This window comes from Cervus canadensis, chromosome 23, assembly GCF_019320065.1.
Source record: "Cervus canadensis isolate Bull #8, Minnesota chromosome 23, ASM1932006v1, whole genome shotgun sequence".
NCBI classification, from domain to species: domain Eukaryota; kingdom Metazoa; phylum Chordata; class Mammalia; order Artiodactyla; family Cervidae; genus Cervus; species Cervus canadensis.
The window spans coordinates 52,406,311-52,420,700 of NC_057408.1; the positions used below are offsets into that span (position 1 = coordinate 52,406,311).

At 44.6% G+C, this 14,390-nt stretch overlaps 1 protein-coding gene and 1 long non-coding RNA gene across 10 annotated transcripts in view; one reads left to right on the forward strand and one right to left on the reverse strand.

Annotated features, from left to right (window-relative positions):
• The window catches only part of LOC122425349, a 29,292-nt gene extending 22,586 nt beyond the window's left edge, over positions 1–6,706 (forward strand). The window contains exon 3 of the long non-coding RNA XR_006264821.1: positions 6,418–6,706. This is a non-coding gene — a long non-coding RNA (uncharacterized LOC122425349). The remainder of the gene's footprint in view (positions 1–6,417) is intronic.
• DLGAP1 (DLG associated protein 1) overlaps positions 1–14,390 on the reverse strand; it is a 770,938-nt gene that overhangs the window by 191,086 nt on the left and 565,462 nt on the right. The window lies entirely within an intron of this gene.

Here is a 14,390-nt window from a genome sequence, read left to right on the forward strand (position 1 = left end):
CATCAAAAAAGCAAGAGTTCCAGAAAAACATCTGCTTTATTGACTATGCCAAAGCCTTTGACTGTATGGATCACAATAAACTGTGGAAAATTCTGAAGGAGATGGGAATACCAGACCACCTGACCTGCCTCTTGAGAAACCTGTATGCAGGTCAGGAAGCAACAGTTAGAACTGGACATGGAACAACAGACTGGTTCCAAATAGGAAAAGGAGTATGTCAAGGCTGTGTACTGTCACCGTGCTTGTTTAACTTATATGCAGAGTACATAATGAAAAACACTGGGCTGGATGAAACACAAGCTGGAATCAAGATTGCCGGGAGAAATATCAATAACCTCAGATATGCAGATGATACCACCCTTATGGCAGAAACCGAAGAAGAACTAAAGAGCCTGTTGATGAAAGTGAAAGAGGAGAGTGAAAAAGTTGGCTTAAAGCTCAGCATTCAAAAAACGAAAAAATCACGGCATCTGGTCCCATCACTTCATGGCAAATAGATGGAGAAACAGTGGCAGACTTTATTTTTTTGGGCTCCAAAATCGCTGCAGATGGTGACTGCAGCCATGAAATTAAAAGACACTTACTCCTTGGAAGGAAAGTTATGACCAACCTAGATAGCATATTAAAAAGCAGAGACGTTACTTTGCCAGCAAAAGTTCATCTACTCAAGGCTATGGTTTTTCCAGTAGTCATGTGTGGATGTGAGGGTTGGACTATAAAGAAAGCTGAGTGGTAAAGAATTGATGCTTTTGAACTGTGGTGTTGGAGAAGATTCTTGAGAGTCCCTTGGACTGCAAGGAGATCCAACCAGTTCAACTAAAGGAAATCAGTCCTGAATATTCATTGGAAGGACTGATGTTGAAGCTGAAACTCCAATACTTTGGCTACCTGATTCAAAGAACTGTTTCATCTGAAAAGACCCGGATGCTGGGAAAGATTGAAGATGGGAGGAGAAGGGGACGACAGAGGATGAGGTGGCTGGATGGCATCACTGACTCAATGGACATGAGTTTGAGTAAACACCGGGAGTTAGTGATGGATAGGGAGGCCTGGCATGCTGCAGTCCATGGGGTAGCAAAGAGTCAGACAGGACTGAGTGACTGAACTGAACTGAACTGAAGTGGCTTAAAACACACAGATTTAGAATCTACCCCTAAGCCAGGGATCTGGCTTCCCTGGTGGCTCAGATGGTAAAGAATCTGCCTTCAATGCAGGAGACCTGAGTTTGATCCCTGGGTCAGGAAGATCCCCTGGAGGAGGCCATGGCAACCCACTCCAGTACTCTTGCCTGGAGAATTCCATGGACAGAGGAGCCTGGTGGGTTACAGTCCATGGAGTTGAAAATAGTCAGACCTGACTTAGTGACTAACACTTCCACCCTTGTAGATCTGCTTTTTGACAAAACAATGCTAGAGGCAGATTCTCAGATGGAAAGATAATGATACCAGAGTGAAAATTAGAACATGAAGAATTCAAGAAAAACAACCAAAAAGGTAGATATATAGCTAATGAGACTATTTTTCACCTTTCAAGTTCTTTAAAATAAGTTTGTTATGGAAAGCAAATGTAGAACATCATTTAATGGAATTTTTGATATGTGAAAATTAATAAAAATGAGGATTATAACAAAAGGGGGGAAAAGAAGATGGTCTTATATCGTTGGGGGAAATATTAACTCTAAGTAGAATGTGGAAAGTTAGGTATATAGTAAGTAATCATGAAAATAACCATTCAAAGATGTATACAAAGAGATAGTCACAGAGTCAATACAAAAATTAAAATGAAATACGAGTGCTACTAGAATAATCAAAAGAAGACAGGAGTGAGGACACAGAGGAACAAAAATCATGGAGGAAAACAGAAAATGACACTAACATTGTAAACTGATGTCCAGTCATAGTCATAATTGTATTAAATGTAAATGATCTAAAAAAAATTCCTACAAATTTATCTTACAGTTCTGGGGGTAGGAAGTCCAAAATGGGTCTTACTGGCCATAGTCAGAGTCAGCAGGGCTGAATTGCCTATGGATGCTCCAGGGATAAAAAAATAGGAACTTCCCTGGTGGTCCAGTGCCTAGGACTCTATGTTACCAGTGCAGGGGGCCCAGGTTTGATCCCTGGTCAGGGAACTAGATCCCACATGCCACAAAAAAAGATCCTGCGTGTTGTAACGAAGATCAAAGATCCTGTGTGTCACAACTAAGACCTGGAGCAGCCAAAAAAAAAAAAAATTATGTTCTCTTGTCTTTTCCCCTCTAGAGGCAGCCCTCATTCCTTGGCTTCCGGCCCTTTCCTTCATCTTTAAAGCCAGAAGTGTAGCATTATCTCGTCTCTCCTCCTCTGTCCTCTGCATCTGTCGTCATCTCCTTCTCTGACTCTGACTCTCCTACCCTTTGATAGAATGTCTTGTGACTATATTTCCATCTCAAGATCCTTAGTCACATTTGCAAAGTTCCTCTGGTATGGAAGGTAACATAGGCGCAGGCTCTGGGGATTAGCACATGGTCATTTTTTGGGTGGGGGAATCATTTTTCTACTTTCCATAGAGATTAATGACTCACATAGTTCCAATGCATTATTTTAGGCCAGATGCTTCCACTTGCCTTTTATGATGATAACTAGATAGTCCCCTATTTAGGGTCAGAAGAGATAAAGTGCTGTGCTGTGCTTAGTCACTCAGTCGTGTCCGACTCTTTGTGACTCCATGGACTGTAGCCCACCAGGCTCCTCTGTCCGTGGGGATTCACTACACATGAATACTGGAGTGGGTTGCCATGCCCTTCTCCAGGGGATCTTCCCAACCCAGGAATTGAACCGGGGTCTCCTGCATTGCAGGCATATTCTTTGCCAGTTGAGCTACCAGTACAGGTAATAGAAACAAGCCCAGAAGAAATCTCAGGAAGAAACCTCATTGCGGATCCTCAGATATAGGAAAATGGATTTCTATTATTTATATTTGTCTGGTAGATTTTATGGGAAGAGTGAGAGCCTGTATTATTGATGTCTGAAATGTTTCCTTTACCTTGAATTTCTAGAAAAGCAAAGCTTGGAAGTAACTCATTTTCTGAAAGATTTTAGAATTATTTTTTTTTTGGTGCAGCTATGTTAAAATATGTAATGAGAATAAATGAGTAAAAGTAGCAAAGAAGTAGATGCGAGTTCAATGAATAAGTATCTTTCCGATGAAGAGAGTTGTCATCAGTGGAAAAGGTGCTGTGTTGTTGTTTCGTTGCTCAGTCATTCCAGACTCTTTGTGATGCTATAGATTGTAGCCCACCAGCCTCCTCTGTCCATGGGATTCTCCAGGCAAGAATACTGGAGGGGGTTGCCATTTCCTTCTCCAGGGATCTTCCTGACCCGGGAATAGAACCTGCATCTTCTGCATTGGCAGGTGGATTCTTTACCAGGGAAGCCCAACAAGCCCCATCAGTGGTACGTGTACCCTTAAACTAGAGAAATGTAAGCAAATGATTGGACTAAATGTGCTGATGGTAACAGAGACTCCTCAGACTCTAACAGTCCTTGATTCTAATAAGAAAGTCTCAGCATTTGGGCAATCTGCCATCACACCTGAGAGCACGAGGTTCTCACTGAGCAAAGACCAAGCCTGTTGAGTGAACCTAAGTTAACAGACAGGATGGGTGATTAGTACGATTTTCATTTGTAAATTACTTTTAAGCAATGCACATGTTGTATAAAACAAAGCAATTGCGCTCAAGGAGTTTTTCAATGATTTCATTTACCAAAAGGTGACTCCAAAATTATTTCATTTATAAACAGGTGACTCCAAAACAACCAAGGAAACAAAATGCTTCTGCCTGGCCTCCTCACTTACTTTCTTCAGTGCTTACTGCTTTGGGAAGGTAGTTTATTAGTCTGCTCTGCCTTCAAAGGGGGAGACAAAGGAGAGTGAGTTGTTTCTAGTCTACAAACATATTTCAAACCTATAAGATACTAAAAGTAATTTCTACTTGTACACACTGTTTCTCTGAGGATGACAAACAACTATGATTAGGGTTATTTGGCAAATGGGAAAATTTGGGCTTTGAGTTAAAGAGGTTTTCAAAGTTATCACATGTTGGCAGGCTCCTCTGGCACTCAGCGCTGTGTATCAGGTGTAATCCTCCCAGGGCTGGCTTGGTAATCCCCTCACTATTATTCTGGGATTACTTTTGTCATATAATGTAGCCATTACCAAGGAGAACTATAAAGCCTACATAAGCACATGGAGAAATGAATGGCTACAAATCAATGCTTAAGTGGGAAAAAGCAGAACACAGAATTATAAGTCCATTATTATCATAACTAAGGTTTCCCTCGTGGCTCAGACAGTAAAGAGCTGGCTCATCCGCCTGCAGTACAGGAGATCCAGGTTCAATCCTTGGATCGGGAAGATCCCTTGGAGAAGCAAATGACAACCCACTCCAGTATTCTTGCCTGGAGAACTCATGGACAGAGGAACCTGGTGGGTTATAGTCCATGGGGTCACAAAGAGTGACTTAGTGACTAACACTTTCACTTTCACACTATTATCATAACTACCAAAAAAGGGTAACTTTATTTTGTATTGGCGTATAGCGGATTAACGACGTTGTGATAGTTTTGGGTGGACAGCAAAGGGGTTCAGCCACATACATACATGTACCCATTCTCCCCAAAGCCCCCTCCAGTCTAGGTCAAACGAACTTTTTAATCAACCCAACATTTTTTTGTAGGGACAGTTTCAGAGTCTCCCTGAGTCTTTGTTTCTCTAATCTCTCAACTGAGGAAGTGGGATTAAATTGTGATTTTCAGTATCCAGTTTATTCCAGAAAAGCAGGGAACAGACCCTAGATTTAACTGAAGGAAAAGTACTTGCCTGTATTTCTTTCCTATATGATGTGTCCATGACAGAATCGGAGGAGAAGGGGAGAACTCAAGGCTTTTAGAGCTGTGAATACTATGGGGTTTTGACTTTGGGAAGTGGCACAGGTCCCTCTGAGGGAGTCACTGTAAGGATATTTGGTGGGGTGACAGCATCCATCACAAAGAGGTTGGGAGACTTACATGCTTCCTCGGGAGGGTCCTGAACTTGCATTCAGCCCGAGATAAGTCACTGTCACTCTGCAGCCAGGTGCAGACAAACGTGGAGGCTACTTTTGCTTCATTAAAACAAAAAGACCCACCAGGTTCCCACAGAAGTGGTTTCTGCCTCTTAGAAATGATGGAATCAATTGGTGCAGGTTCACCTCCATGGGGTGCCCTGGGCAGGACTTCTGGGCTAAGGCAATAACGACCTGTCAACCAGGATGCTGTTTCTGGGGAACAGGTGGGGAAGAGGTGGCAGCTCCTCGGGCTAAAGGAAATGATGCCCCTTGGAAAAGTAGGCACATTGTCATGATACTTGACAGGCATACTGTCTTCTAGCGACTCTGCAAGGCATGATGATAATTACTAATCACAGTTGGCTCAATTTAGCATGGCAGTGTTCACCGGAAATCAGCAGAGATGGGAAAGCTGTAAAAACACAGTGTTTTTTCTCCCCCCTTGTAATTTCATATATGTTTGTTACTACAGTGGGGTCAGAAAACTCAAAGTGCCTCCTAAGAACAATGGGCTCTGGATTCATAAAGCTGGCTCGAATCCAGAGTTGTCAAATCTAGTGTGGGTTGCATGATGCTGTTTATTAAACCAAAGTGCTGTGTGTGCTTATTGAGACAAAAACACACAATATTTACTAGATGTCAATAGTCATCATTATGTGATGGTATTACACATAGATGTGGCTCAGCAGTGAAGAATCCCCCTGCAATGTAGGAGATGCTGGAGACATGGGTTCGATCCCTGAGTCGGGAAGATCCCCTGGAGGGGGACATGGCAACCCACTCCAGCATTCTTGCCAGAAAATCCTATGGAGAGAGGAACCTGGTGGGCTACAGGGTTGCAGAGTTGGATTCAACTGAGCACACACAACATACATAGATACCCATGTACTACATGTGAATTAAAATATATTTTACTAAAAAGTGTAACAATCTCAGCATTTTAAAGTCAGATGCTCAGGGTAAGCAACTGAAATGGAGTACAATTAAAACAGGCAATTAGGCAGACTTTCATTTCTAATGGCAAAGTCATGTGTCAGCCCCCCTCTGCTCCCACCTCTACGTGGTGGATCCTCCACCTACAGTTGGCTGTTTTGAGCCCTAACCCAGCGGTCCCAATATTTTGGCACCAGGGACCAGTTTTTGTGGACGACAGTTTTTCCGTGGATGCAGGAGGGGGAGATGGTTTCAGGATGATTCAAGTGCATTAGATTTATTGTGCACTTTACTTCTCTTATTATTACATCAGCTCCACCTCAGATCACAGGCACTAGATCCTAGAAGTTGGGGGCCCTGACCTAACCCGCTCTGTATCCACCTGCGTTTCATCCCAGGAGCCTCAGCCGCACAGCTGCCCGGTCCTCGGATCCTCACTTGTCTGCCCGGCAGCGGCCTCCTGCCCTCCGTGGAGCTGGGACTACTCCAGATGTTACGATGGAACATCCTGCTTTGTGTCATGCTGATATCTCTGATGGAGACCCTGACCTCTCACTTTCCTCCTCTCAGCCTGTCCACCCTGGAGGTGGGACACTGGGCCCTGTGTCTCCCCTGCTGGGGCAGCGTCTGCTGCAGACCAGGCAGGAACCAGGTGATTCTCTGACCTGACAGCGTGTGTGACCACCATCTGCAGCTGCCCTCGCCACTCCTCAGCCCGCAGCCTGCCTTCCTCAAGCACTGGTGTCAGTCCAGATGGAGCCTGTGTTGGTTGAACTGCCCATAGAATGTACTGGATGCAGTTTACATGCCTGCCAGGTCCTTCCGGTTCTGCCTGACCCCTTGGCCTCAGCCCCCAGGAAGCTGCTGGGTCCGTGGAGCCTCAGGCTTCTTTACTGGGTCACTGGAGGAACCCCCAATCAATACCCCATGGGAGCAAGTTTTGACCAAGGAGAGACAGGAAGCCAGGAGGAACCAGAGGAGAAACTGCCCTTTTGCTCTCTGATGGAATGTTCCAGACAGGATACAGTGTTTCCATATGGTCTCACTAGTGTGTGCCAAGTTGCTTCAGTCATGTCCAACTCTTTGTGACCCTGTGGACTGTGGCCCACCAGGTTCCTCTGTCCATGGGATTCTCCAGGTGAGAATACTGGAGTGGGTTGCCATTTCCTTCTCCAAGAGATCTTCCCCACCCAGGGATTGAAGCCTAGTCTCTTATGTCTCCTGCATCAGCAAGCAGGTTCTTTACTACTAGTGCCACCTGAGAGGTCCCCAGTCTCCTCGGAGACATCCCATGTAACCAAATGACCAGCTCTGTTTTCCAGCAAAGTCCTGGCCTGCCTTGTAATGTCCTGTCTTGCATTCACTCTGCCTTTTTCCCAGCGTCACATCACCTGCCCCATCTTCTCCTTCCCTTTGAGGAAGAGCATGGAGACTCTACCTATGGTACCATTTCTGGGGAGCTGGGTTGGAACACAGACATCATGACCTGGATGGCAAGATGCCCTGGCAGAAGGAGGGTCCACTCATAGGCCAGCCACCCTAGGCTCCACGCCATCCACTCATCACTTTTCTGGTCCCTTCTCGTCTGTGGTTGAAGTTCAAGCCTGTGTCACTCCTGCAGTCAAGCAGGTTATGGCAAAAAAATTGGTGGATTCTTGGATATTTTGGTAATTGTATGCTATGGCCATGTGTTCTGGGGCCTGGAACCAGAAGAAGAGGTTTTGGCTTATTAGTTATAATTTCTAGCAGCCCCAAACGGAACAGGTTCTCTCTGGCAGGAATGGTGACTTAGTGACAGGCTTGCAGAGAAGCTCAACCTTGGGCTGGTGACCATGCTAGGCAAGATAGTAAGGAGCTGTGATGCACAGGCTTGATTTTTCAGGAGGATCGATTCTGTGAAGACATGCTTACAGCATTGATTGTTTCTTAAATATTTACCAATTCACATTTTTAAAGATTGCAGCATTGTTCTTGTTACAAGGGCAATTTTGTGAAATAAACACCATCGAAACGTCCTATGGGGACCACCTCTACTCTGTGCCTCAACATACTTCATGTGGGCTCGGGCTCATGGATTTCCTGAGGCTGTGAGCAAGATACAGTGTGTGTGTGGGAGTCCTGTTTGGGGAGCATGCTCATAGCTTACATTGGCTCTTCAAAAGGGCATGTGACTTAAATAAGTAAGTAGATACTTAGAGACTTCCCTGGTCCCTAAGTCCAATGGTTAAGACTTCACCTTCCAATGCAGGGGGTGCGGGTTCAATTCCTGGTCTCAGAGCTAAGATCCTACATACCTCTCGGTCAAAAAAACCAAAAAACATAAAACAGAAGTAATACTGTAGCAAATTCAATAAAGATTTAAAAAATGGTCCACACCAAAAAGATCTTTAAAAAGTACTTAAAGAATCGATCCTTGGCCTAATAAAAAGTGTTTAAAATCTACCTGATATGAAAGAAATGAGTCTAAACATTCAGAAGTCTTGACAGGAGAGCAATTGTTAGAAAGTCACAGTAACAAGGAGGCCCCGGAAACTTCTTTTTGGATTTCTGACTGTTTTTGTACACTAAAAGAGGCAGAAAGGACCTCTGTCCTTTCTCCCCAAAACTGCTCCTCTCACAGTCCCCCCCGAGTCCTTCTCCAGCCCAAACCCGTGCCTAACCCTTGCCTTCACAAACCACATCTGATGCTGCACACACCCCCGGGCTCAGCCCCCACCCCAGCACTGCCACGCGGCCAGGCCGCACAGGTGCTCCCCGGGAATGCTGCCACCGTGTCCTCCCCGACTCCATCCTGTTCCCCTTTTACTTTCTCCTCTAAAAAAGCAGCCTGACCAGTTCTCTTACAATGCTACTTCTTTACCTGAAAGCTTTCTGATATCTTCCCACCTCACTCGGTGAAGTCCAGAGTCCTCACACAGCCCGCAGCCCAGAGTCAATCTGCCTCTGCGCCCTCCAGGACCCTTCCTCCACCGCTCTCCCCTCGCCCACCCTGCTCTGCCACACAGGCCCTCAGGCTGGGCCTCAGACAGGCCAGGCGACCTCAGGGACTTTGCACCGACGGGTCCCTACCTGAGGTCTCTCCCCTCTGACCACTGCAGGCCTCCCACCTGCACCTTCTTCAGGCCTTCGCCCATGGACGCCTTCCCCTGCTTCACGTTTTCCTTCCCGGCACTTGATCTCCATCTGAAGCCCCGTGGTCTCCTCCTGACACTTGATCCAAATCTGTCATACTCTCTTCTTCATTCACCCATCCCGCTTATTTTTGTCTCCTCTGCTGGATTGCAAGCTCTCCAGAAGGTGGAGGGGGGACTGCTGTCTGTCTTGTTCACTGTGGTGCTCCTGGAATAGATGCTCTGTACACAGCGAGTGTTAAGTACCTGTTGAATAGATGGATGACTGAACAAGCAAGGCTGTCACTTGCATGTCCATGTTTCGCATCTAAATGTACACATCTCCCCCTTTCTCCTCTGAAGCGTAAGGCGTAGCCGGTCTGGTCCCAGGTGGTCTGTTAGTACCGCCTGTCCTTACATCCCCATCTGGCGGCCCCTCCTTCTTTAATCCTTCCTTAACCACGACAACGTGGCCAGGCAATAAGACAGGAAGCTAGTCAGCTGGGACCTGATATATAAATAAGACTCTGTGTAATCGCCAACATTCATTACTGTGATATACATTTGAAGTGCATCTCAATTACAGGCAGCTGTTCATTTTTTTTTTTTTTTCTTTTTCTGACTTCAGAATCCTCTGTGTTACTTGCTCCTAACTCCTAGTTGAACCTGACTAGGGCAATGGGAAGTGAAGCCTGAGGACAACCCGGGAATAACCCACCTAGCATCCCTGTTTGGCGCTTACATTATGCTGAACACAGAAGGTTCCTCTCTGTGGAGCGAGCCGGTCCCACTTGGGGACTTTGGGGCGGGGTGGGGGGGACGGGAAAGGCTGACACTATACAATGGGATTGAAGCACCAGTGGGCTCACACACTGCCACAAAGGCTTGGCTTGGCCAGCTGCCTCCCACAGGGTAGGCTGCAGAAGCTGGCAGGGACTCCATCGGTTATCAAGGTGGCTGCGTGGCTGTGAGCCATTGTCCAAGCCACCCAGCAGCAGACGGAGCTCTGCCAGTTCTCCGAACACAGGATCTGGCTAATTTGATTAACATATGGTGGAGACAAAGTGCGTCACCGGTTTCCTCTCCCCCCACAGCTGACTTCTGCAAGCTGTTGTCTCCTCAGCTCCCACTGCGATGCCCCGTGTATGCATCCCTGTGCAGTGGAATTGGTATTTTACAGGAGATAGAATATCTTCAAGATCATAGAACGATCCAGTGAAAACTTACTTATTGTTATGGAAGAAAGTAACTTTCCTCAGTGGGAAAATGAGTTGGCCACTTATTTTCAAATTGGCCTGACCCTGATGCCCTGGACATTTGTAACCAGGGCAGGATCAGGAGGATCACAGAGCCTTCTACTGGGTTTCATAACAACAGGGTCTCTGGATGTCATGAGAAGCCAGGAAGAGGTCCCCAGATCCCTTGCAATAGACAAAGGGCTTTTCTTATTGGGGGCTAAGCTAGATGCTCATTAAAAATGTTTTTTCTATTATTCTTACCAGTTTTCATAAAGTTGCATGGGTTGTTGAGTGCAAATCATTCACATAAAACACAAATGTTCTGCTGGTCCATACTACCCCAAACCCACAACAAAATTGATTGTCTTATTGTATGAGAGATCCAGCAAAGCTAAAAGGCTGAGCAGTGGAGTCAGCAAAACTATATAGGTCTTGGTTTATCAGAGAGAGAGGAGATGGCATCGCTTGATAAGGGTGAACATGATTAAGGAAATGAGAATCAACACCTCCCACTGGGTGGTTTTTCTCAGAAACCTCAGGCTGCCCACTGTCCTGTGTGCTGGACATCTATCCTGGGTTCCAGTGTAGACAGAGAAATTAATTTGTGATTAAGACAGGCACAGCACTTAGAACTCTATAGACTCAAGACTCTAGACTCAGTAGCCAAGACATGGAAACAATCTAAATGTCCATCGACAGATGAATGGATAAAGATGTGGCGTGTATGGATGTATGTGTGTATATATAGATACACACACACACACACACACACATACACACACACACACACACACACACATATATATATATATATATATGGGACCGAGGGGTATGTGTGTGTGGCTCAAACGGAAAGAATCTGCCTGCAATGCAAGAGACGTGGGTTTAATCTCTGGGTTGGGAAGATCCCCTGGAGAAGGAAATGGCAACCCACTTCAGTATTCTTGCCTGGAGAATTCCATGGACATAGGAACCTGGCTGGCTACAGTTCATGGGGTCTCAAAGTGTCAGACACAACTGAGTGAATAACACACACACACTGAAATATTACTCAGTCATAAAAAAGAATGGAATAATGCCATTTGCAGCAACATAGATGGACTGAGATTATCATACTAAGCGAAGTAAGTCAGAAAAAGAAAGACAAATACCATATGATATCACTTGTATGCGGAATCTAAAATATGACCCAGATGAACTGATTTACAAAAGAGAAACAGATTCACATAAAGAGAACAGACTTGTGCTTGCCAAGGGGGCCAGGAGAGGGATGGATTGAGAGTTTGGAATTAGCAGATGCAAACTATTAAATATGGAACAGATAAACAGCAAGGTCCTACTCTACAGAACAAGGAACTATATTCAATATCCTGGGATTAAACCATAATGGAAAAGAATATGAAAAAACATACATGTATAGCCAAACCATTCTGCTATACAGCAGAAATTAACACAGCATTGTAAATCAACTATACTTCGATAAAATAAATTTTTAAGAAATCTTAGTTAAAAAGAAATTGTGTCCTTTACCCATTCTGCACTGGCAATTAGTATCTTGAAGAACATTCTGGCTGAAGACTTGGGTGTTCATTGGAAGGACTGATGTTGAAGCTGAAACTCCAATACTTTGGCCACCTGATTCGAAGAGCTGACTCATTTGAAAAGACCCTGATGCTGGGAAAGATTGAGGGCAAGAGGAGAAGGGGACGACAGAGGATGAGATGGTTGGATGGTATCACTGACTCAATGAACATAGGTTTGGGTGGACTCCGGGAGTTGGTGATGGACAGGGAGGCCTGGCATGCTGTGGTTCATGGGGTCGCAAAGAGTCGGACATGACTGAACAACTGAACTGAACTGAATTAAGCAGTTCAATGGATCTCAGTATATTCAGAAACGAGAAGTTGGAAATTTCTAGCTGTTGATCAAAAGATCACGACTGTCAGTTAAAAACTGCAAACCAAAAAATCCACTTCTTTTTACAATGGCCAGTGGATTGTTTTTCCAGTAGTAGGTTGGTTGTTTTCAGCCCCTGCGTGGCATTGTCTTAGAACCCAGTCCTGCATGCAGGGAATTGAAAAGGCAGACTTTATGAGTATAGCTTTGGATTTTGGTGGCTGGGGACATATTTCACTTTATATCATGCTTTTTGCTTCCTTTTCATTCTCTTCAAATGATCAAAAGCTTTGAGATCCTAAGCCTTCACGTTTGTTAAAATTACTTTTAAACTCTTAGCTCATTACTGTGTTCTTGCCCACGATTTAGAATCCCTTAACCAAAGAGAAATAGCTCTTTTCTTATAGCAAGTCCTTTTTACCTTCTATAGCTTTGCATAAAGAATACTCCCCATTAAAGAGGGAAGAGGTTACCTAAATTATTGTTCACACATACAATGGGATACTTTGCAGTTGTTAAGAATTTTTAAAGGAAAGTTAATCTACCTGCCTTTATGTAAAATACTGTTTAAGAATTTTAATTGGAAAGAATAAATTGTAGAATAGCATGCATAAAGAAAATGTAGATGTGTGTGTAAGATATGCATAGAACATTTCTGTAAGGATACACAAGAAATGGTTCCAATTCTGGTCTCTAATGAGGGGCAAAACAGGGATTGGAGAGGGGAGGAAGACTTTTACATACTATTCAAGCACACTTTGGTGCTGTTAGAATTTTTACAAGTATTTAAAAAAAATATTTATTTATTTGGCTGCACTGGGTCTACACTGTGATGTGAGGGATCTTTGATCTTCATTGTGGCATGCAGGATCTTTAGTTGCCGCATGTGGGATCTAGTTCCCTGACCAGGGATCAAACCTGGGTCCCCTGCATTGGGAGAGTGGAGTCTTAGCCACTGGGCCGTCAGGGAAGTCCCAAGTGTTCTTTCTATAATACTGTAATAAAGAAGGAAACCTTTCCATCATTCCTAAGCAGAAAGGAGAGGTGTGTAGGCATGGCATTTGTTGTGGTGTAGGCTATCATTACAACAAACAATAGAAAATAGCAATAAAAAGGGAAATGACCCACTCATCTCCTGGTGGACTTTTGATTTTTGGTATTTTTATTTAACTAGTCAATCCTAAAAGAAATCACCCGTGAATATTCATTGGAAGGACTAATGCTTAAACTGAAGCTCGAATACTTTGGTCACCTGATGCAAAGAGCTGACTCACTGGAAAAGACCCTGATGCTGGGAAAGACTGAGGGTAGGAGGAGAAGGGGGTGACAGAGGATGAGATGGTTGGATAGCATCACCAACTCAATGGACATGAGTTTGAACAAACTCCGGGAAATAGTGAAGGACAGGGAAGCCTGGGGTCGCAGAGAGTCGGACACGACTGAAGCGACTGAGCATTCATCTCAAAGAGTTTTGAGATCCTAAGCCTTCACGTTTATTAAAATTACTTTTAAACTCTTAGCTCATTACTGTGTTCTTGCCCACCCATGGGCAAGCGACTGCCCACCCATGCATCGCTGATAAGCAATGTTATGATAGTTTCAGGCGAACAGCGAAGGGACTCAGCCGCCCATACACATGTATCCATTGTCCTCCCAAATTCATTTTTAACTGGAAGATAATTGTTTTACAATGTTGTGTTGGTTTCTGCTGTACAGCAGCATGAATCAGCTGATGTATACATACATCTCCACCCTCTTGAGCCTCCCTCCACCTCCCCATCCTTCCCCTCTAGGTCATCACAGAGCGTGGAGCTGAGCTTCCCGTGCTACATAGCAGCTTCCCACCAGCTATGTATTTTACATACGGTAATGTATATATGTCAACGCTACTCTCTCAATTCATCCTATGTATTTTTTTTTTTTTTTTTTACTGCTCAGAAGTCTTAAGAGCAGAGAGAGGTGAACACAGGAAGACTGGCTAAACTGATGGTAGAAAGATAGGGTACCTGAGCATCAGATCAGTTACTGCTCTTCTCTTCCTCCAAACCTATGAAAATTCCACACGGTACCCAATTTACTAGGGGACACCCACTACACTGAAAAACGTTTTTCTCTTCCAAGGACGGA